This window comes from Dasypus novemcinctus, chromosome 10 (assembly GCF_030445035.2).
Source record: "Dasypus novemcinctus isolate mDasNov1 chromosome 10, mDasNov1.1.hap2, whole genome shotgun sequence".
Classification (NCBI taxonomy): Eukaryota; Metazoa; Chordata; class Mammalia; order Cingulata; family Dasypodidae; genus Dasypus; species Dasypus novemcinctus.
The window spans coordinates 66,224,574-66,249,569 of NC_080682.1; the positions used below are offsets into that span (position 1 = coordinate 66,224,574).

The 24,996-nt window shown below is 35.8% G+C and overlaps 1 protein-coding gene across 6 annotated transcripts in view; it reads right to left on the reverse strand.

Moving 5' to 3' along the window:
- The window catches only part of ANO3 (anoctamin 3), a 312,028-nt gene that overhangs the window by 283,874 nt on the left and 3,158 nt on the right, over positions 1–24,996 (reverse strand). For 2 of the 6 annotated variants that reach the window (XM_071218141.1, XM_071218142.1), the window contains exon 2: positions 14,179–14,269. The exons of the other annotated variants lie outside the window; for them this stretch is intronic. The gene's annotated coding sequence lies outside the window, so the exon portion shown is untranslated. The remainder of the gene's footprint in view (positions 1–14,178; positions 14,270–24,996) is intronic. 6 annotated transcript variants of the gene reach the window in all.

Below are 24,996 nucleotides of genomic sequence, written 5' to 3' on the forward strand. Positions count from 1 at the left end.
TACTTCAAAAGATCTCTAACAATGTAGAGAAGACATCTGATATGAAATATAAAAATAAATAAATGAGTATGTGTCCTGCTATTTAAACTGGGGGAGGTGGCAGGATTACCTCTACGATATTCATAGATCTTTATGTGTTGTATTTTTTTAAGATTTTATTTACTTCTCCCCACCCTCTCATTGTTCGCATTTGCTGTGACTGTCTTCGTTGTTTAGAAGGCAGTAGGAACTGAACCCGGGACCTAAAAGGCACCTAATGGCTTAAGCTACCTCTGTTTCCTGCTTTGTTGTGCCTCTCATTGTGTTCTTCCTCCTGTGTCTCTGGTCACATCATCTTGTTGTGTCACCTTGCCATGCCTGCCCATCCTGTCAACTCGCTATCTTGCTTGTCTTCTCTAGGAAGCACCAAGAACCTCTGCTCCCGGCTTTGTTGTCTCTCATCATGTTTTTCTTCTTGAGTCTCTTGTTGTATCATTTTGTTGTGTCAGCTTGCTGCCTGCCTGTCATGTCAATTTGCTTTCTTCTCCAGGAGGCATCGGGAACCAAACCACAGACCTCTCATGTGGTAGGCAGGATCTCAATAGCTTGAACCACATCCACCTCCCTCTTTATGCTTTTTAAAACCACAATGTATCATGATATGAAATGGTACTTTCCTAGCTGTATTCCTTCCTATCCCTCTTTTCACCTTCCACCATCCTTCCTCCTTTTCCTTAGAAACATGGCACAAGTCAAAGGTAGTATTATTTTATAAAAAGTTAGGTTAGAATAAAGTAAAACTAACTTTGCCTATCCCTTATTTCAAGGAAATGTATCATTTTATTATTTTTTTAATGCTACATTTATCTTGGCATTGCTGATATCAACTTGGATACACAGATCACGCAGGAACTGACATTAGAACTAATTTCCAGTTATTGTAGGAAAATCACAGTTCATAGATTCTCCAGTTTCACTCTATAGAACCACAGAGATATCTGTCATTATATAGCTGTATTCATAGTGATGAAGCAGGAAGAGAGCTCTCTCAGCACTTCTGAACAAGAGTACTTTGTCACCAAGATTTGTTGCCAATGCAAGTAGAATTTAATACTTAAAGAATTCAGGAGTTCATCTGGAGAGACAATCAATATCAAAACCATACTGTCTCTAAATTGTGGCCTTGCAGGCCCACACAGGAAAGATTTGGAGAACTGAGGCTTTTGGCAATAATGGTAATGATGTTTTAGGACTATTGCAGACATTATGAAAAGAATGGCATGAGATGCGCCACCTAAACCAGTGGCTGCAGATCCAAGTTCAGCATTTCTGGATGCTACTCAAAGCAAATGAGGAGCAGATATATGGAAACTGGGGCTCAATTTGCTAAGCAATCTATATGGGAAGATAAATAAAATTAAGATGTCTTTGTCTTGGTTTAGTTAGATTTGGAATAGTATCCAAGATCCTGGAACTACGTAAACCCAGGGTAAAAAGTAGTAGGGTCAATTGAGATGTTGAAAATGTGCAAAAGAATGTGGTTAAAATATCTCTATTGCAGATGTTAAAATTATCATATCTGCCAGCCCACCTTCTCTTCTAAATAATACTAAATATTACTTTACCTTCAAGTTCCTATTTTCCTGGCCATGGCAGAATGGACAAAAAGTGGGCCTCAAACTTTGAAAAGATAATCTCTTGTCTGTTCAAAGACAAGCCATACTGTGTTTTCTCTTTTGGGGATAAGTTAGGTCATTGAGTTCCATCTCTTTCTGCCACTTATATTTAGTAATATGGAAAAATAAACAGTTATTGGTAAATGCTGAAACTGACAGGAGGCTTGAAGACAAAAGGAGTGCTTTGGAAAAGAGTGTAGGTTACCTCAAGAATTTGAACACAACCAAAACATGTTTCCATAAAAGCATAGACTTGCACCTTAAAAGTGTGTTTCAATGAGTCAAGGCTTGCACACCAATTACCAGATGAGTTTATCTTCTGCAGGTAATTACCAGGGTGACCACCTCATCTGTATGAAGAGAAAACTTTAAAAGATCTCTAAGATGTTTTCAAATTTAAATGAAATAAGAACAAGACCTTGAGCTGCAGGGTGCCTAAGAGTTATCTCCTGAGAGCCTCCATGTTGCTCAAATATGGCCAGTCTCGACATCAAACTCAGCACGTAAATGTGATTTCCCCCCAATGTGGGACATGACTCCCGGGGATGAGCCTCCCTGGCACTGAGGGATTACTACCAAGTACCAGCTGATGATGTAACTAGAAAATGACCTTGAATAAAAGGGTCAACTTGGACCAGCAGAATATTTCAGTCTACATATAATACCAGGAGTTAAAAATGCTTTTTGACCTGAATCGAAGGGGGAAATGGAAAGGACAAATGAGTTTATATGGCTATGAGTCTCCAAAAAGAGCCAGGAGGTTATCAGAGGGGTTGCCCTTATGCACACCTGAGCAGAGTCCTAGAGACAGATAAAGTAGATACAACCTCAGGTATTGGTTCTGCTGAGGGCTACAGAGACCCACAGGTTCTATGGTCATGGCAGATGGAGTTCAGTACCATCTCAGTTAGCCCTACTTTGGAGTTTGTGTTTCTGTGTGATGTAGCTGGACTCAGATGTGACCTTTGTCCAAATGTCTCTCCTGTTACTTTTACGGGAACTGTAGTTGGTGCTGGGGTTTAACGTATACCCAGGGGACCTGAATCTCTGGGCTGATCATGTGATAGCCAGGCCCTGAGCCTCAACAGACTTGCATTTCCTACACTCTGCTTTATTGGACTTACCCCACTCAGCTAACATGGAGGTGAAGGTCAACCACCACACCAGGGAGCCAAGAGTGCCTACAACTTAAAGCAGGAGAATTGCATCCAGCATCCATGTGGAATCTAAGTCCCCTCTTGATATAGATGTGGAGTGGACACAACCTTTCTAAGGTCCACAGGATGGAGGAATAGAGTATGGATTAGAGTGACTTACTGATATTCTATTCATGAGCTCTTGTGATTAGTAATCGAAGAAAATGTGGCACTGGTGTGGAAAAAGTGGCCATGGTGGCTGCTGAGGGTAGGGAGTGGGAGGAAGAGATGTGATGTGGGGGTGTTTTTGGGACTTGGAATTGTCCTGGGTGGTGCTGCAGGGACAGTTACCGGACATTATATGTTCTCCCATGGCCCACTGGGTGGAACGTGGGAGAATGTGGGCTATGATGTGGACCATTGACCATGAGGTACAGTGTTGCTCAGAGGTGTATTCACCAAATGCAATGAATATCTCAAGATGATGGAGGAGGTTGTTGTTATGGGGGGAGGAGTGGGGTGAGAGGCGTGGGGGGGATATGGGGACCTCATATTTTTTGAATGTAATATTTATTAAAAAATGAATAAATAAAATAAAATTTAAAAAAATAAATAAATAAATGCAATGGGAATGATGACATCATAATTATGCCAATCCACAAGGGTCTCCCATTCTCTTGATAAATACATTTAATAGATTGCATCAGTCACTATAGTAGTAATATTCAGTAACAGGGTTTGCTCTTGATTGGTATATGTACCTCATAGTCCTGTCAATTGAGCAAATTCCATATATTGCATTTAGCCAGTCATTTAAGAAATATTTATCAAGTATCTGCTATGTGTAAGGTGCTGTTGAATGCTGAGAATAAAATAAAGAGGATGAATATGACACTTTCCCTCACTGACAAGACTAACAAGCAAAATTATGCAAGTTACAAAAAAAATCACACCTAACAAAATATGAAATAACTATGTATTTACATTTGATTAATGAATATTTGAGAGAAAAAAACACAGCAATATAATACTATATTTCACAGGAAGGTATCGCCTTCCCCTGAAGACCAAATGTCCTTGGAAGATGGTTGATAATTTGAGGCACATACCATGACCATAACTGCTCATGTGATTAAAATTGGTGGAAGAAATTCCTCTCATCAGGGTCAGCCCAAACCAGCATGATTTCACAATTGCCCCAAGGCCATCTGCTCAAAGATCTTCAGCCCTTGATTGTTATTAGTCTTTCCAATAAGATAAACTGGTTTACTTGATGGAAAGGAAGGGATTTCAGGGACAGGTATAGCTGTTTTGAAGTCAATAAAAAGCAATCTGAACTTAGACAAGTTAGGTACATTTTTGGTGATTCAGTTTCCATTACTGAATGACAGAGAAAAAACCAACTACCTTGTCGGGTAATTATGTGAATTAGAAATTATGTAGATAAAATTCTAAGCAGGCTATTTAACATAAAGTATTATATTATTAATAATTTTAATTATTATATTATTATTACGTCTACATGGTTTCAAAGCAAACAAGGCAAAGTGGTTTTAATTGATTGACTAAAACCAATATTTTAAGAAACAGGAAAAACTATACAGGCTTTAAAGGAGTCAGGCAATGCAGTAAGTAAAAAAGGGTTTTTACATAAAACGCAATTTATACATTTATTTTGTATTTATATATTTATATGTATTAAATATACTTCTATGCATTATATACATATGAATACATTTATATTTTTTAGTGGTATAGTTCTACTTCTGACCAAGGTGAAGTAACAGGGACAAGATAAATCTTCCCAAATGAAAAAATGGTTTGCAAAACATTAGACATTAGACAACAAAGGACAGTACTTCCTAAGACATGGGTAATAAATAATACCAGTCCCATGATTCTACCAGTTTACTGCCTTGAAAGAGTCTCCAGACCCTGGTAAAGTGAGAGAGAACCCAATAGAAGTCCAGCAAACTCCCTGATTAGAGCAAACAGAAAAAAAATTCTGGAGACAGTGAGATGCCTGCCAGAATTTGTAGGACAGAGTAGCAGAGAGGAAGGTGATTAGGGAGAGAACTCCAGAGATTCACAAGGTCCCTCTACAGCTTTCAGGATAGTACCAATCATTACATGTATGTGAAGAAAACTCCCAAGTCTGGGGGAAAAAAATCTCACAGAACTAGAGAGTCCCTCATACTTCGGAGTGCCTGTTCCCACTAAAAAAGCTAAACTAGCCACTAAACTAGCTAAACTAGAAACTCAAAATTCATGGGACCCCAGAAGGGCCATGCCTCCAGAGTGAGAAATAATTAGACTGAGCACTATCTGGCCCCAACACAAAAAATTTAAAAGCAAGTCTTAAAAGGATCAAACTGGTTCTGAGGAATTTAACTACCTTCTAGAACAAAGCTTAAGGATACTTACAGCAATTAAAAAAATGTCTTATCATTTAACAAGGTAAATTCAGGCACTTAAAGAGGAAAACGAGAAGCAATAGGAGATAATTCAATTAATCAAAACTGATGAAGAACCAACACATATGATATAATTAGCAAACAAGGACATTAAAACAATTATAACTGCATTCCATATGTTCATAAAGTTAAGTAGAGACATGAAAGGTGTACTAGTCCAAAACTGAACTTCTAGAGATGACAACTAAACTTTTTGAAATAAAGCATACACTGGATAGGATTAATGACAATCACAGAAACATCATTAGTGAACTCAAACATGTAACAATAGAAACAATCCAAAATTAAACCCAGATAGGAGAAGAAAAAATTTTTTAGAAAGAATTTATCAGTGAACTGCAGGAAAACTTCATGTAGCTTAATATATGTGTAACCAGAAATCACAAAGGGAGGGCGGATATTTGAAAAAAAAAGAGGCTGAAAAAACTTTCAAGTATCATGAATCTAGAAAGTTTAACAAGCCCCAGACACAAGAAAGTGAAAAAAATTACAAGAATCAAAGACATATACCATGTGTACAGGTTGAAAGAAATGTTGTTATTAGCATGTCAATTTTCCCCAAATTGACCTGTAGATTCGATGCAATGCAATCAAAATCCCAACAGTCCTTTTTAAGTAAAAATTGAAAAACTTATTCTAAGCCTCATATGGCAATGCAAATAACAAAGAATAGCTAAAGAAGAAAAGGTTTGGAGAAATAATGCTAGCACATTTCAATTTATTATAAACCTAAAGTAATCAAGACAGCATGAACTTATTTTAAAGATAGGCAAATAGAGCAACGGTACAAAATAGAGCCGAGAAATACATTCAAGCATAAATGAACAACTGACTTTTGGCAAGTTGCAAAAAAATTCAGAGGCTAAAGTACAATCTTTTCAACAATTGGTGTTGGTATGATTGGACATTCTTACCAAAAAAAAAAAAAAATGCACAAACTTTGATCCGTAGCTAATGCTGTATAAAATATTTATGCAAAAATTGATTGTAGACATAAGTGAAATATATACTTTTTAAATAAACTTAGGAGGATACATTCATGAATTTGTTCAGGCAAAGATTTTTTAGATACCATACCAAAAGCATGATCCATAAAATAAAACAATCAATAAATTCTATTCCATTAAAACTATTAATAAGAACATTTGCTCTGCAAATGCACTTGTCCATTTAAAGACTGAAATTTCATAGCAGCTTTATCCATAGGAGCCATCAAGATGGATATAACTCAAATGTCCATCTCAAAGGCCCATCAATAGATGAATGGATAAACAATTTTGCTATATCCATATGTGGTTGTCTCAAAAATGGTCGCCAAAGACATCCACGTCCTAAGCTCCAGCACCTGTGACTGTAACCTTATATGGCAAAAGGGACTTTGCCTATGTGGTTAAGGTAAGGATTTCAAGATGGGAACTTATCTGGGTAGGTCACACATGTAACACAAGTGTCCTGATAAGGAGAAGGAAGAGGAAGATTTGATTGCAGGAGAAGTTTATGTGGTGACAAAAGCAGAGACTAGAGTGATCGAGAAAGGGAAGCGGACTTGGCCCAGTGGTTAGGGCATCCGTCTACCACATGGGAGGTCTGCGGTTCAAACCCCGGGCCTCCTGACCCGTGTACAGCTGGCCCATGCACAGTGCTGATGCGCGCAAGGAGTGCCCTGACACGTAGGAGAGCCCCAAGCGCAAGGAGTGTGCCCCATAAGGAGAGCTGCCCAGCGGGAAAGAAGGTGCTGCCTGCCCAAGAATGGTGCCACACACATGGAGAGTTGACACAAAAAGATGACGCAACAAAAAAGAAACACAGATTCCCGTGCCACTGACAACAACAGAAGCGGCCAAAGAAGAACACACAGCAAATAGACACAGAGAACAGACAACTGGGGTGGGGAGGGGAGAGAAATTTTTTAAAAAGTAAAAATTAAAAAATTAACTATAAAAAAAAAAAAAGAAAATGGAGAAAGAGGATTTATGGCAAGCTTACAGGAATCACTAGAAGCTGAAAATGGCAAGGAAATGGATTCTACCGTCACAGCCTCCATGGAGAACCAGCCTTGCTGACACTTGACGTTAGCCCAGTGAAAGTGATTTTGAACCCAGTGAAAAGTGATTTTATAGCTCTGACCACTGTAACTGTAAGAGAATAAAATTTGTGTTGCTTAAACCTCCGACTTTATGGTAATTGTGACAGCAGCAATAGGAAACGAATACAGCACATAATGCCATACTAATCAGCAATGCAAAGTAATGAGCTATTATAACCACAACACAGATGAATATCAAAATAATTATGCTGAGTGAAATAAAAAGAGATAAAAAAGAACACACAGTGCATTATACCCTTTATATAAAATTCTAAACTATGCAAAATAATATAAAGTGACAGAAGCATATCAGTAATTTCCTGGGACACTGGGAGGCATATTAAGGACAGGAAAAAAGTATTACAAAAAGGCATAAGGATGTTTGAGGAGTAAAAATTTTCAGTCCTTGCATGATATTACAAGTCTTTTTTCTACCTTAGAAGTTGAATGATTATTTGGCTAGATAAAGAATTCTAAGATGGAAATTATTTCCTTTCAAATTTTTTGCATTTTTCCTAGTGAATTCCAACTGACAAATCTGCTTTCAGTCTAATGACATTCTGGAGTCAAATCTCTTTTGTGACCACTTCTTTTCTTTTCTTATCTTTCTGTTTTCTCCCTGAGCAACCATTCCTCCACAATACCAACTCTTCTTTTAGAATCTTTTCTTTATTTGGTATACTAAAATTTCAAAATGCTGTCTTGGTATGGTTCTAATTATTCATTTTGCTGGTTATTTAGTAACCTCTTTCAATCTATAAACTCAACCCTTTCATTCTGGGATGTTTTCCTATATTATTTCTATACCAATTTCATAATCTTTATTGTTATCTCTTCTCAAGTTTATTGAAACCCCTAGCTTATTTTTCTTGTTTTCACTTCTACTCTTTCCAAGTTCCCATCTATTTTTCCTTTCCTTTTTGTTCCACACACCTATATGCCAAATAAAATACATAAATATGTTTACATAAATATGCACAACCAAAATATATACTACTTGACTAAGCACTAAACAACTTTGATGTGAAAATAATGTAAATATTGAGTGATGATTTAAACAAAATTATGCTACTGCTCTATTTGGAAAGTAAGGAAAAAGGAATTATGGGGGTGACAGATACGGTGGTAGTATGTAAGTTAAACTTCAACCAACTAAATAAGAAGATAATAGATGATGTATAAATTTAATAAGTAATAATTTACACCATATATATTTTATATAGAAATAAAGAGAAAAATATCAGAACAAAAGATAGTAAGAACAAAACATGTTACTTTTAGAAATAGGACCTGGGAAGTACAAAAGATGGGGCAGGATATTACTGTTTTTCAAGTCTTTTGTCATCATTCCTCTTTGTTTTTAAACTATGAACATAATATCACTTTAATTTTTAAAATTATATTTAATGAGAAATCAGCAACTGTTGTCTTAGCAATATCTTCTAATTAGTGCAACTCTGCATAAGCCTGTACTTGTATTCACATGCCAAATAAGTTATTTCCAGCAAAATATGCTTTAAAAGGGAAAAGGACTATATCAAATCTTTTTAATAGAAATCTTGATTTTTTTACCCTTATGTTCCATTTCTTCAAAAATAAAATAAAAATTTAATACCTACTGTGTGTCAGGCAATGATTTCAATTTTGGTGATATTAAGATAGAACTGGTTCTTGAAAGATTGGTTTAGTGGTAGGTGGTAATGTCAGAGAAGTACACAGAAAATCAGAACATATACTGTGACTATGCTCAAGGTGGCAGATATGAGTCCTGAGGAAATTTCAAAAGTGGGATACTTCCAACTTTATAGAAAAACTTTTGGACTGACAAATGTAATCAACATAATGAAGGGGAAAAGTTGTGAATGAGCTAATATTTATTGAAGAGCAGGCACAGGTCAAGCCATTAGTAGAGTTAATTTAAACACAGGATATATCGCTTCCAAATCTCTGAGGAATTTAAAAACAAGCAAACTAGGGTCAATATCTCAAAGAAAGAAAGCAAAGCAAATGGTAAAGAAACATAAATCCAAAGAGCATAAACAAATTTTTTAAGGGCAAAACACATACATTTTGGTAACTACAATGCATATATTGGTATGGTTCTTCAATTAAATTTCTAAGAAAAGTATTCTGGAGAAATGGATTCTTAAGGACAAACATCTTATTTCCTTTATCTGAAATTCCAAATGCATTGACCGAAGAGATTAAACAAAGACAGATAACAAGCCAATGAATGAATCATCAATCCTACCTAAATGCTAGAATTTCAGAATGTAACTCCTGTGCCATAACAATGGAAATTTTCTGCTAGCTACTGAATAGATGAGGCCAAAATAAATAAAGATTCATAGTCATCTCACACGCCCTCCTCCTCTGGGAAAGATGAGCTGTGTAGTGCTATATTTCTGGAAGAAAGCTGATGGAGTTTTGGAATAAATTCACTAATATTCCTTGATTTAGGAAAACAAGGACAGATAGAGAGGGCAGACTAAGGTAGTATTTGGTATACCTTCTTGTCAATATTTTAATATGTGAGAATAACCCAGAATAAGTATGTCTATACTAAATAAAAAAATAATAAGAAGGGAGTTGTTCATTAATCTTACCAGGTTTACCCTGATGGAGTGGGAAACTGAAATTGATTAGACAAAATATACAATGAGTCTAAAGTAGTAGCCAAAAAAGAGGAAATTTCATTAGGAAATGTGGCAAGAGGAATGGTAGATCAAGCAAACATTTTCCAAAATACACAAGAAAATAATATAGTCTAAAGGGTTAAGGATGAGTAAAATTTGAACATGACATAAACAATAAATAAATAAAATATAGGTAGCACCTGCAATTTCCTCTTAAATAAAAATAGTATTAAAAAAACTGTTACAACATATCAAGATGAAAAGAGATCTGTGTATGTTAAAGAAATTATTTAGGGATACTAATAATTGGTTGGTAGTCATTTACTATGTTTCTGAAGAAGAAAAGAACAAAACCTACCCATAAAAAAATGGAATCATTGATCTAGAAAATCATCCTAAGCAGCACTACCAGAATGTAGGGAAAAGAGGAAAAAAATAATAATAAAAATAAAGAGAGAAAAGATAAAAATCAATGACTTGGAAAGTATATATATATATATATATCCCTAATTATATGATTAACTGTGATGGTTGAACAAGAGACAATAATGACATGATCAAAAATAATAATTAAGGCACTACTAGAATAAATTTGCTAAGCAGAAGGAAGGTACTCTCTGCAGCTTGAGAGGGTTCCCCATTTATTGAATAAAAAAAATAGATGGAGAACCAATCATCACAAACAGCTGTTGGAAATTTTATTTCATTGATAATGAAAAAAATTTACCAGACTAGAGAAAAGAGTGGCTTAAAGAAATGTAAGCCTAAATTTAGATTTCTCCTCCACAGTACTAAAATCTAGAAGATTACAGAGGAACAATAATTTTTAGAGTAAAGCATTTCTGATTTAAGTAATCTACACTCAAAAATTTTTCATTCAAATATGAATGTAACAAGGAAATATATTCATAGGTTATGTATGTATGGTTTCTGAAAAGATTTTACATGTTTACTTTACAAATGAAAGATTATCGAAATATGTATAACTATAAAATGGGAAACATTTTTGATAGATGAAACCTTAAACATCTAAATATAAAATAAAACCTAAATAATGATAAACTTGATTAAAATTACAATGTAAATCTTATAAAAATTGTTGAATGTTTTAACTGGCAGAGTAGTAACTTTAAAATAATGTGCTTGATCAAAATTCTAAGATTGTATTAACAAAAACATGATGTGGGAATAAGGAGTGGAATGGGATGGAAAATGTTGCAAATTTCTCCTAGGACAGAGAAAGGGAAAAAGCTTTTCTTTATCCTTAATGATAGTTTTTCAAGAAATTAATGCATGTGTATATATATTTTTAACTTAAACTTAGCCACGAATAGAAGGAAAAACAAAAAAGGAATATTCCTATCAAATCACTTCTAGAGGAAAAATCAAAGGGGGAAAAATCTAATTTAAAAAATGCAAACAGAGGAAGCAGCAATAACATATTACCCTCCCACTACTTTGATGGCCACATACGCTCAAACTCACACAAAACTGTAAAGAGAAAGTACAATGATAAAAGGTCAACTGAGGGAAAGGGTGTAGCTTAGCGGTTGAGCACCTACAGCTCAGTGGTTGAGTGCCTGCTTCCCATGTACAAGGTCTCAGGCTCAATCCCTGGTACCTCCTTAAAAAAAAAAAAGGTCAGTCAAATAAGCAATGAAAATCAATGTGAATGCATTAAAGACCCTATTAAAAGACAAAGGTTGTACAATGTGATAATTTGTCCACAAACATACACACAGCTAAATTAATTCATAAAAATTATATGAAAAAATTAAAAATAGTTTATCAAGTAAATGCCAACCAATCCATAGAAAACACTGCAATCATAATATTAAGTTGAAATCTAGACATTAATCCATACATTAAAATGACATTAAATCATATATTAAAATGAATGTGTGAAAAATCAAAATGTATAAACAAAATACAGTGACATTTGTGTGTCTTTATGTTTTATAAAATTCCTGAAGATATTTAACTGGTTATAAAATGAGAAGAGGAGTCTTTGTTTGAAACTGATGAAAGAAGTAATAAAGGAATGACTTGATAGATTTACTTGTAAAAATTGTTTTCAACAAGGTACTTCAATAAACACCAGAAATACAATAAGCAAATAAAAACAAGTTGGGCAAATGTTTCTAAATAGTAAAGAAAAAAAATTAAAGACCAAAATATATTAAATAAGATTGCATTTACATTAGTTATATACATTTAATTTTACACTCAATTTTTGGGAAAAAAAAACACTTTATACTTCCTAAAGTGTATAACAAAAATTAAAAAAGAATACTGCATTAACAGTGGAGATCTCAGGAAGTTCTAATGGGATTAGAGATCAGTGATTTTACACTACACATTATTTTTCAAATTTTCTACAAAGATCATGTGTTTTTTGAAATCCGAATATAAAAATAAGCATTTCTTTTTTTAATGTAGGCCATGTGCAAACAGAAGGAAGAGATTCCTGCTAGGCAGCCTGTTTAGGCTTGGTGAGCAGCTGGTGTTGGACTTGGTGAGTAGCTAGATTTGGTAACAGGTCTCAGACCAGCAGGCACAGGTCTACACTTTGCAGAACCCACTCCATCTCTCTGAGGTAAAGGGGTCATCCCTTGTTGGCTAGTCTTACTCATGCCTCCCGAAGGAGAAAGGACATGGCTCTTACTCTTAAACTGGGTTCCCAGCATCAATGGTTGGGCGGGCTTCCAAATTTTGCAGGTTTCTCTACGTAAGGATGTCTATCTGTCTTCCTTCCTTTCTCCTTTTCCCCTTCTTTCCCTATTTCCTCCTTTCCTCCTTTTCTCTTCCACCCCCTTCCTCTCTCATATTAACGAGGTTCTAAGGGCAAATGGGCATTACCAGAGGGATAGCTCTGCTCCTCTAAGAACAGAGGGCTTGAACAGTTACCAGGGCTCTTCCTAATACTGAGCAAGATTCTTCACCGACTCATTCGCTTCTTTAAAAAATCTCATTTTGTCAAATGATTTTTAGCAGTGAGCAGGAGTCCCTGACAAATAATGGCACCTACTAGGGCAAATTGGGAAAGTCTAGTTAAGAAATATTAATTTAGTGCCCATAAGGCGTTCCAGGGCTAATTATTGTGAGATTCTTATATCAGCGAGATAAAACTGTAAACAGCTGTACAAATATTAAGACATTAACTGTACATTACTGTTTTAATTGCAAAAAGTAGGTCACAGAAAGAATATTCAATCTTGAATTTTACATTGTGCTTGAATCTAACTTTAAAGTCTAGCTTCAAAGATCAAACTCTGAGATAAAAGATAATTTTGTAAATGTGGCACTAAAATAACACTGAAATTAAGGTGCATGCTATGAATCAAAATTATCTTACTTCAGTTGGGAGCAATTAATGGTGTGTCTAATTCAACAAACTAATCATTATTTCTCCTTAACACAGTAATTCACCATTGTATTAAGTTAATACAATGCTCATGACTTCTCAAGGAGCTTTATCAACCTCTGCACTTATTATTAGCCCTGACAGGTAACGAATTTAAAAATGAAGTCAAAGCAGCAAAAAGTCAAAAATTTCATAAGGGCAACTATGAACTTCTCTTGAAAAACCACCTCCTCCTCTTCAATTAGGCTTCCTGTCCCCATATATCATGTCACCAGATTCACGACCACCCTCTCAGCATTATTATCACACTCCACTGTCACCTATGCTTGCCTAGATGTCTCCCCACTAAAATGTCAGATCCTGGTAGGGAACTATCCCTTCTACTTGTCTCCATATTCCTGTACCTTGCGCAGTGTGCAGTATATAATAAACATTCAATAAAATTCATTAAATGAGTAATAATTTGCTTCCTCATCAGTAATAAATTGTGTAATTTATCTGATCCCTACTAATTTAAAATATATCTGAGGAAAGTAACTTTCTTTTTATTGTCCCCAAAATTAGTAGCATTATGCTTATTAGAAGTCATTCTTATTTACTTATGCCATATTTTATTTCATAAAGTATTTAATGAAGATTTAAATGATGATGATTTTGGATTTATGTATGTTTCAGGAATGGAATGAGGAGAGGAGAAAATTTTTTAAAAGATACTATTGAAAAAGAAGTCACAAGTTAAAAGAAAGGGGAGAGATATAGGATTGAAGATGAAATGAGTGATAATTGAGGTGGATAATATTTAGCAGGGGAAGTTTGCACCTCTTTACCTTGGCAAACAGTGGGCGAGGGGCAGGACTAAAGCGGAACACTCATCAGTCATAAAAGGGGTCTTTTGGCCCTGGACTCCTTTCTTGCTCTCTGTAGAACACATAGAGGTGAATGGCAAGGTTTTGCATAATACACTAGTTTTCAAGATGTAAAGCCAACAGTATCTGGATTTCAAGATATAAAACAAATCAGTATTTGTATTATTTTCATAATTACATCTTTAAGATGCAATCCCCAACATTTTTTGCTCTGATTCCTCTTTTTCCTTTTATCTTTACTCCTTCCTCTTATCAATACTAATAAAGATCAGAAAAAACTTCCCCTCATCCTTAAGGGATTAGTAGGTGCAGGCTATGTTCCAGTGAAGAAGGAATGAATATTGATTAGTTTCCAGCATGGGATAAAGTAGAGACAAATTCCTGACTCAGTAATAAGTTTGGCAGAAAGATTTCATTCCCACGTGAACTCTGTCCTGATAATGACATGCTGGTGGCAATATTTTGAAGTCTGGCCTTGACTGGAAAAGAGGAAGACATGATCAGTTGGAATCCAGGTATTTGCCTTCTCTGCTCTTTAGAACAACACTACATTTGTATTCGCTAGCTAGATACTGAATAAATATCCACTAATTTACTTGTCATCATTGGCTTCATTTTTCAATGACCAAGAAGCATTAATTTCAATAGTTTAATATTCATTGACGGCCACCTCTGTGTCAGGCACTTTGCTAGTCAGTGAGAATAGTACTAATTGTTTTGAACGTATCCTATTTTATCTTCACAGCAACTATATGAAGCAGGTGCTATTCAGGGGCAAGAAAGTCAAGTTTTAAGTAATTTATGTACTTATGATCACAGAGCTAGCCAGGATTTGAAGTCCCTGTATGTAACTACCATTTGATACTACCTATTTTATAAGAACTACATGCTGGGAAATTTTATTAAAATATTTCCAAAACATGGATATAGGCAGCACATTTTGGATTTCAATGTTGGATCAGCTCCCAGGAGTTTACTCTAAGGACAAGGCTGATTACAGCTGTTCATAAAACATTTTTGCTTGCTTTCAATTTTTTAAGTGATTCCTTGACCAATGAAAGCACTTTTATGACTCCAGGCAGTGTCCAAAAAATAAAAGCCAGTTATTTCCTCAGCAAAAATGACTGATGGTGAGACAGCTCTACCTTGAAGCACCTTGAGCATCCATGTAAGTGAGCATAAATTTTAACAGAGCTGCCCCAACAGTGTTTTTCCAGAGTTAACAAAGTACCTGGCACATGTAGATATTTAACAACTATTTGAAGAAACAAAAAACATGAGGTTTAGAGTAAGTCACACTTATGATCCCAGTCACATCTAATTTCCTATCCCAGTACATCTATCTTTCAGTCAATATGCATATCCAGGTAAAATAATACAGTGAACAAGAAGTCCAGATTTGAAAATGTATGGTTGGAGTATATGTGATTCATGGAGGTTGGGAAGCCTGGGAGAGGGTACTTTAGAATAGAACAGCATGTTTATACACTCATTGTTCAGTTCAATCACTATATAGTGTTTTACAGGAACATATAAAATAATTTTTCAAAATGTAAATTTATATGAACTGTACATACTAAAATAACTGAGAGTCATGATTTATATTCTAGAGTAACTTTGTCTAAATGGGCATAAGTGTTTCTGAGTGGGTGAGTTCACATCTGGCAAGAGTATGACTAACTGCAAGCTGTTCAATGTGGTGCTTACCACCAACTCACTTCTCTTGGAGCAACGTGTGAGCAATAAAGAAGCATCATTCAAAATACCAGTGGCCCAAAGGAGTCATTATCCCAAAGACAGTGTTTTGAAAGGCAGCATTTTCCTCAATACAGGAATTTTGATCTCCAATTTTTTTGCCTATGCTAAATGGGTGGCATATTATAAATTATCTTTTTGTTTCATATTTTAACATGCCTAAAATATGGTGAAAGAAAGGCACAATTTGAGCCCCAACTGGAATAAAATTGTTCTTAGTTGCCATTTTCCATAATTTCATTCCATGAATACCATTTCTCTACAATTTTATAAGCATACTAATAGAGCACACACAATCAGAAATTGGAAATATCATATCAGAAAAATGAATTCAATTCAGAGATTAACAATATAACTGGATTATTTTGAGTTCTTTTCCCCCTAAAGTCATACCCTAGTTATGTTGAGACACACAGATCCACAGTGATTGAAATCAGCCTAAATTCTAAACTGAGAGAAAAGCATTTTAAATTTGACTATTCCTTCTGTAGAAATCTTTACATCTGCAAAGATAAGCCATTTTTTAATGTCTTAGAACTGTTCAAGATTAGAAAGAAAAAAAGAACACAAAAGAGGATTGGTAAAGGCCTATTGCTTTTTATGTACTATAACTAATATGCACAGCAATTCTATTAAGCTCAATTTACATAGGAGAAAAAGTGAAACTTGGAGAAACAAAAATGATGACCAAGATCATACAGATCATAAACAGCTGGTCATACAGAAGCAAAATTTGAATCCAAGTTGCTTAAAGCCTGCACTCAAGCTTTTAACCACTTATCTATCTCATTATAAGTCTGAGGCATTTCTTATATTTATATATTCAAATGAAACTTAGGGTAATCTGAGACAAGTAGACTGGATGGCTACAAGCATACACTGTGTCTATGAGATCTACCAGTTCACAGGTAAAATACCCTATATCGCTTTGGAATAGGTCTAAATTGAGCTAACGTCAGTAAATTGTATTCACTTTGCTTAGAAGGAAAAAAATAAGTTGAATCTTTGCAATCAGCTAGCCTTTGGCGAAAATATTTGAAAACTGAATTGGAAGATGTTGGAGTAACCAAGCAACTAGTGGAGACAATACAGGTCAAAAGTAAAATCCTTTGCTGAGAACATGCACAATCATAACATTTACTGATTTGGAGTGGTGATAGGGAGTCAGTTTTAGAAATAATAGCTACCAATATTGAGCACATTATATAGCAATCCCTGTAAAAGGGAGGTGCTATCTTTAGAGAACGTGTAATCCTCATCGCATTTCTACCTGCCTAGTTGTGTGACCTTGAATAATTGCTTAACCTCTCTGTCCCTCTTCCTCATATATGAAAAGACATTAATTTTTAAAAACCTGTCTTTACAAAATCTGTGTGACTCCATATCATTGCTTTTTATTTCACATATTGTCTTTTTGACAGTTACTTTAAATTATGAAAGTGAGTTCCAAAACCAAAACGGAGCACACATTTTCCCCATACATAAATCAAGGAGAGCTATAAACCTTTACCACATATTTTACAAATAAGCCATTCCGAGGCATTTCATTATAAAAGGCTATTCAACAAAGCCCCACTCCTTTGCAAGAAGTTGTATAGTGGAAAATAGGAGATGAAATACCTAGAGCAAAGATACAGAATTGATGGCATTTAGGGCATTTAAAAAGGTTATGAGGGAACAACTGGAGACAAAGTCTCAGCCTACAAATCTAACAACTCATAAGTTGAAGTGCTCAGTCTGACATGAATCAACTAGAAGTGAAAGAATCAATGAGACAAGACAGAAACTCCCCCCATTTAGGAACCTCATCAAAACCTTAAAGAGGGAAGCAGACTTTGCCCAGTGGTTAGCACGTCCATCTACCACATGGGAGGTCCACGGTTCAAACCCTGGGCTTCCTTGACCCGTGTGGAGCTGGCCCATGCACAGTGCTGATGTGCGCAAGGTGTGCCATGCCAGGCAGGGGTGTCCCCCATGTAGGGGAGCCCCATGCGCAAAGAGTACGCCCCGTAAGGAGAGCTGCCCAGCCCTAAAGAAAGTGCAGCCTGAAAGTGCAGCCTGCCCAAAAATGGTGCCGCACACACGGAGAGCTAACACAACAAGATGACACAACAAAAAGAAACACAGATTCCCGTGCTGCTGACAACAACAGAAGCAGACAAAGAAGACGCAGCAAATAGACACAGAGAACAGACAACCTGGGAGGCGGGGGGCGGGCGGAAATAAATAAATATAAATAAATCTTTGAAAAAAAACCTTAAAGAGGAAGAACTAAGGGATTTTAATGAATATCAGAAATAACTGAAGTTACATTTTCATACTACCGCATGTATGTATGCAACTAAATGTATCTAAAGCTATTTAGTTTGTTGTTGTAAATAGAACACCACACATACTAATAGCATTTATTGACAACTTACTATAATGTGGTCATTTAAATTCATTATCTCACTAAATGCCTTCATAGCTATATTATTATTTTAACAAATGGGCTCAATTATAAGAATCATTGTAGCAGTTTAATATGGTTATGAATTCCAAAAATAGATATTGGATTATGTTTGTAATATGGTCTATACCTGGGTATGATTGAGTTACAATTAGGGCTTTGATTGGGCCACATCATTAGGGTGTTGAGTCCCCATCCACCAAGGGGGTAAAAGGCATGGCAAAGGACAGAGTTGGGGTTTTTTTGAAGTTGGAGTTTTGATGTTCGAGTTTGATGCTGAAGCCTTAAGCTGGAGCCCCAGGAAGTAAGCTCACAGAGGAAAGTGAAGTCAGTCCCAGGAAGAGAGGAACCCTGAGCCCAGGAAGAAGCAAGCCCTGGAAAGGAAGGAATGTTGAAACCAGAGAGAAGCAAGACCCTGGAAAGGAGGAAACCAGGAAGCCTGAACCCTTGCAGCTGTCAGCAGCCATCCTGCTCCAACACATGAAAATAGACTCTGGCGATGGAAATAACTTATGCTTTATGGCCTGGTATCTGTAAGCTTTCACCTCAAAATCAATCAATTTCTAGTATTTTGCATCAGCACCCCTTTGGCTGACTAATACAATCACCTAGGATGGATATTTGTTAAAATAGGTTCTGGTAATGGATGGTGATGATGATAGCACAATTTGTAAAAGGAATTAACACCGATGAATTTATTTAAGCAGTTAAAACGAGAAATTTTGGGTTGTTACCAGAATAAAAATTTTAAAAACCATTGGACTGTATAATACAAAGAGTGACCATAATGTAAACTATGGACTATAGTTAAGAATATAATTATAGTAATATTGTTTCACCAATTGTAACAAAGGTATTATGTAAGGCAAAATGTTAAAATAAGGAAGATTGTGTCTGAGGGGGGTATACTTATGGGAATTCTGTATTTCTGCATGACTTCTGTATACCAACATCTTTTCTAATTTTAAAAAAATGAGGGAAAAATATATAGATACCTAATTTCTTCCCCTGGAGAATTTGCATTTAATAAGAACATCAGTGATCCTTTAGATCTTGCAAATTTACTAAACCATAAAACTTATACATAAGGACACTAAGCTAAGGTAGATGAAATAATTTGTTCAGGATTCCAAGGAGTAATAGTGTATGTGTTTAAAGCAGATAAGACACATACATTTGCAAAGTAGCCCCCTCAAATTACTATTAATAGTGCACAAAAGTCAAACATAAAATATAAAAATTTTAGGAGTTATTTTTAGGAAGTGCTTTTGAGTCATTCCAGTAGCTTCCTAGAAATGCAATAAAAATTATACCACAACTAATACAGGACATTTGCAAAATATTTTTGTTTAGTTAATTTCACATCCACCTGATTTTACCCACCGGGAAGCCCTCTCCTCCACCAGCCAACAATGCCTCAGTCATAAGGAGAATTGAATATGGGGAGATTCATGTTTCAGTGAACTGGTTCCTACAGCAGGGATAGTCATATTATATACTGTTGGAATGAAATGACAGAATTTAAAGCAACTGCTACTTTCATTGAAATTTAGGAGGAAAGGCAATAAAAGAGTGGACAGCCTAGATGATTGTGCTAATCCCCTGTCAGATTTAGAAATTACACTTCTGTAACTTCTAATGAACTGTGGAGTCAGCAGAGAACTTTGATAACATTCTAAATTTGCTATTTTATATGCAAGGTAATTGATACCAGGGAAGGGGCAGTGAACCACCCATGATCAAGCATGAAAATAACAGAATTCCGCCTTAAACTATAATAATGGTTTTTTTTTTTTTTGAGAAGAGGTAGAGAAAGAGAGCAAGCTATAGTCAGCTGCGGTGAAAATCAGGTGGGATGAGATAGATACCTTCCTGCTGCTTAGGTTTTTTGTTTTCCAAAGAACCTGCAGGGACTAGGCTCATGGAATATACAGTCATTAGGAATGTGGCCTTTGGAGGCAGGGAGAGCTGTGTTTAAACCCCAGCTCTACCGCTCATTAAATGAATTAAGCAGGCAATGCATATATTACAACTTCTACAGACCTCAGTTCCTTCACCTGCAAAATAATAACAATACTGTTTCTAAGTAGTAAAGCTTTAATGAGCAGAAAATAATGCAGTACATTCAAACATTTGGAACAGGGGTAATAGTGTCCACACAATATTAGCTGTTGCTGCTGTTTTTTGTTATTATTATCATTCACCATAATCCTGAGAGGAGGGGATTAGTATCCCAAAATTTTGGATAAGGAACCTATAACTCAGAAAAGGTAAATGCCTAAGGTTATGACAGATAGAATAACAAGGAATTATGAAACAGAGCTCTTTTCATTAAGGTATAGCTGCTTTATTTAATCCGCAATTTTTACACTAATATTTTATAAACATCTGTGAACTTATAAAATATTCAAATAATAAAAAGAAGGTGGTTGTCTTTTTCTGTTGTTGTTGTTGTTTTTAAAGGTTTTGGCTTCTTTTGAAAGCTGATATATACAATCATCAACTCCCAATTTGTTTTTTCATGTCTAGAATATAATGTTAAATCCAATGTAATTGATTCAAATGAAATCTTAAGCTCTCTAGAGTACTCAAGGAATATGATGTTTTGGAGAATTGAATTCTATGCTTTAAACATGCACATGTTAAAATTATAATTTATTTGGATGGAATTTCTCTTGTACTGTATTATTTATTATTCCTAAATAAAGCATATCCATTAATCATATAATATATACTATTCTTGCTGATTGAAAGTTACTATTTCAAACATTAATGTTCTTATTTTTAATAAAACAGTGATACCTCTGAGCCATTTGAGGTAAATAGGATTATTTAGGAAATGGTCCCAGACACAAGTCTTGCTTTCTTTCTTTGGATGGAAATAACTTTATAAACTTTCATAGTTTAGTTCTTCATCACTGGGGAAACTATCATGGGGGCACTAGAGCTCTAAGTATCCGGGATCTTCCGTGGGAGAAAATACAGAGATAGAAGAAAGGAAAGAAAATTAAGGGATGGACAAAAGACCTCAGGGAATCAATTAAATTAGATGTTCAATTCTTTCATATCATCCAGGTTAAGACAAGTATAATTCCTGACCCTAAAACTTCTCTCCCAACATTTTCCTCTATCACCTGTAATTATTTTAACAAGATATATTGCCTTATGTTCTGCAAAAATAAAAGGATACACTGTGAAATTACTGTGATGAGTTAATACACATGTGAATGAATGTATGTCCATGTATAATTGGCTTCAGGTATTTTTCTAGTAAGGTTGTTGAGGGCTCTAGATCCTAAAAGTATCAGTGAGAAGGAAAGGAGGCTTAAATCAAAGAGATCAGTTTCTGAAACTAGTTATTTTTCCCAGTGCTGTCCTTTCTGTGCACTGTGAAGTAAGAACTGAGCACAACACAGAATGGTTGCTAAGAGGCTTTAATGGTGGACATGTAATAGTAAATAATTTATACTGAGAAAAAGAAAAGGAAAGTCTTCAAGGCCTCACACAAGTGTAAAAAGGATTATTGTTATTAAATCAGTTGTTTAAGAAGGAAGTGTTTGATTCTGTGGAATTATTAGAAACATTCTTTTCATGTTTAACAATGACCTTTAGGATAATGATGAATCCCTTCACAGCTTCAGCTGGTCCTATTAAGCCCAAACCTTTTGGGACAGACTGTGTTTGATGTGACCTCTGGTTTCTGACAGTCTAGCCAGCTGTCTGGTAAATAACAGCCACCAGAAGCCAGAACTATCACTGCCCTTTTTCACCCACTCTTTGACGACATGCTAGTCCATCTTAAAACAGTAAAGCAAAGCAAGGCAGTCTGGGAAGCACAATTGGAATTACACCGGAAATCACTGCTAATTTGCCAGCTGATGTGCTCCTCCAAGATGCACTTAAGGCAAAGGCACACTTCCATCTGTCTATAACTGTAACATAGTCCAATTTACCCTCAGGACCTTAGAAATAAGAAAAGCAACTTTAGTTTTTTTTTTAACAGATTCTCATTTGTTAAGCTTTGTGGCAGTTTGAGATTATTTATGAATTCCAAAAAGAGAGGTTATGTTTATAAACTGATCTATTTCTCTGGGTGTGATCCCCTTTAACTGTATTAGATCCATCTGATCAAATACAATCTTTCATTAAACTATGTCAAGATTAGGGATTTGATTAGACCACATCAGTAGGGTATAACTCAAGTTAAGTCCCTGCCCCCTTGGTAGGTTATATAAACGGATCCTCATTCAAGAAAACACACAGAAGAAGGCACAGGAAGAAAGAGAGCTCCACAGACTCCACAGAGGAGAGAACTTTGAACCTGCGGCCACAGGAAGAGAGATGAGTCACTCGCCTCATAGTTTACAGCTGACCTTGTGAAGCGGACAAAGCAGGTGAGCCCAGAGAATGGTGAGCCCTATGCCACACTACAGCTGAGATCAGAAGAAGCTGGAACCATGGGGCCTTAAGAGGAAGAAGGCAGAGGTCAATTGCCATCTTGCTTCAACATGTGCAAGCAGGCTTTGGTGAGGAAGTAACCTTGAGTTGGATTCTTTAGACCCTGGTAACTATAAGATTTTACCCCAAATAAATATACTTTATAAAAGCCAACAAATTCCTGGTACTTTGCATCAGCACCCATTTAGCTTACTAATAAAGCTTTTTAAGACAATCTGTAATTTAAGTAAAACAGAATGAAAATTCAAAAATTTATGTGGATGTCTTCCTCAGAAAACACAATTGGCATTGCCAAGAAACAAAATTTCAACATCTTCCTAGAAAAATGCAGGGATACCTAAAATTCACAAAAGGCTGTGTTGAGCAAACCTCTCAGACTTCCTACTGAACTGAGCTCTCTGCAGAAAGAGTTTTTTGCAGTAATAGATTCAGAAATGAAAATGCCATCACTAAGTACAGTACCTGGCATACAGCAAGAGCTTGGCAAATATGGGTTGACTGGAGAGTGAACATATATCATTTCCTTGCAATGGAGCTTTAAAATCATAAAATTAATTGGATATCTAAATGTATTCTCTTGGAAGTTTTCCTGAGGATGGACATATGAAATCAGTAGAGTTTGTGATTGAAACTAAAGATCATTATAAATGATCATCCTTAGATAGGCCACAGGCCACTGTTTTCTTTAACCTAAACCTTAAAGTAATAAAACTAAGAGGCAAAAGAAAATAAAGAAAGGAAGTAAAATTATAGAACAGCTGACAGATTTTTTTATTCCTAAGGAGTCAATAAAAGACCTACGAGCCTAAATTTTACAGAGCCCCAAATTTGGGGCCAAACTGTTAAGTGCATTACAGCTCTGCAAGGTAGATATTATGTTCTTCATTTCACAGAAATGGTAAATGAGGTTTAGAGATATCAAGTAACATAATTAGTAAATTGGAGATTCGGGATTGAAACTCAGGTGTGACAAGTTTCCATTAACTGATGAATGGATAAACAAAGGGCAGTGTGTGTGTATATATATTTTGTGTGTGTGTGTATGTGTGTACACACATATAATGGAATACTATGCTGTTGTAAGAACAAATGAAATTGGGGGACATATGATAAAATGGACAAAACTTGAAGACATTATACTAAGTGAAATAAGCCAGACACAAAAGGACAAATACTGTATGGTCTCACTAAAATGAACTAAATATAAAGAATAAACACAGAGAGTTAAAACCTTGAGTAGAGGTTACTGGGAGATAGGATGAGGGCTGAGAAGGGGTACTGATGTTTAATGTTTGTAGAATTTTTAATTAGCTTGACTATAAAAATGTGAAAATGAATAGAGTTGATGGTACAACTAACACAGCTGGTTTATAAGTGGGTTTGTGGCTGAAAGGCGTAGTCTAGGGAGGTAAATGTCAATCAAAAGAAAGCTAGAGAATAGTCTAGGGACTGAATGACATAATGAACCCAGAGGTAAATGAGGATTGTGGTTAATAATGCAATTACAAGAATGTTCTTCTATGATCTAGAATCAATGTATATATCTATTATAAGTTATAAGAATATACTGATGCATGGGAGAAGTACAATTAATGTAACTTATGGACTAGAGTTAACAGCAATATTATAATATTCTTGCATCAATGTCCAAAAATGTACTATATCAATGCTAAGGATCAATTATTGGAGTTATGGGATTTTTCTTTTGGACTAAGGAAAACATTAGAAGGTTTACTGTGGCTATGACTGCACAACTCTGTGATGAAAGTGAGAGCCACTGAGTATACACTTTGGATGGACTGTACAAGGTATGGGACTGTATAACATACTCAAGAATGTGGTGAAAGATGGACTGTGGTTAACACTACAAATGTGAGGGAAGCGGCCATGGCTCAACTGATAAAGCATCTGCCTACCATATAGGAGGTCCAGGGTTCAAGCCCAGGGCCTCCTGGCCTGTGTGGTGAGCTGGCCCACATGCAGCACTGCCACGCACAAGGAGTGCCATGCCACACAGGGGTGTCCCCCATGCAGGGGAGTCCCATGCACAAGGAATGCACCCTGCATTGAGCTGCCCCACACAAAAATCACAGCCCACCCAGGAGTGGCGCTGTACA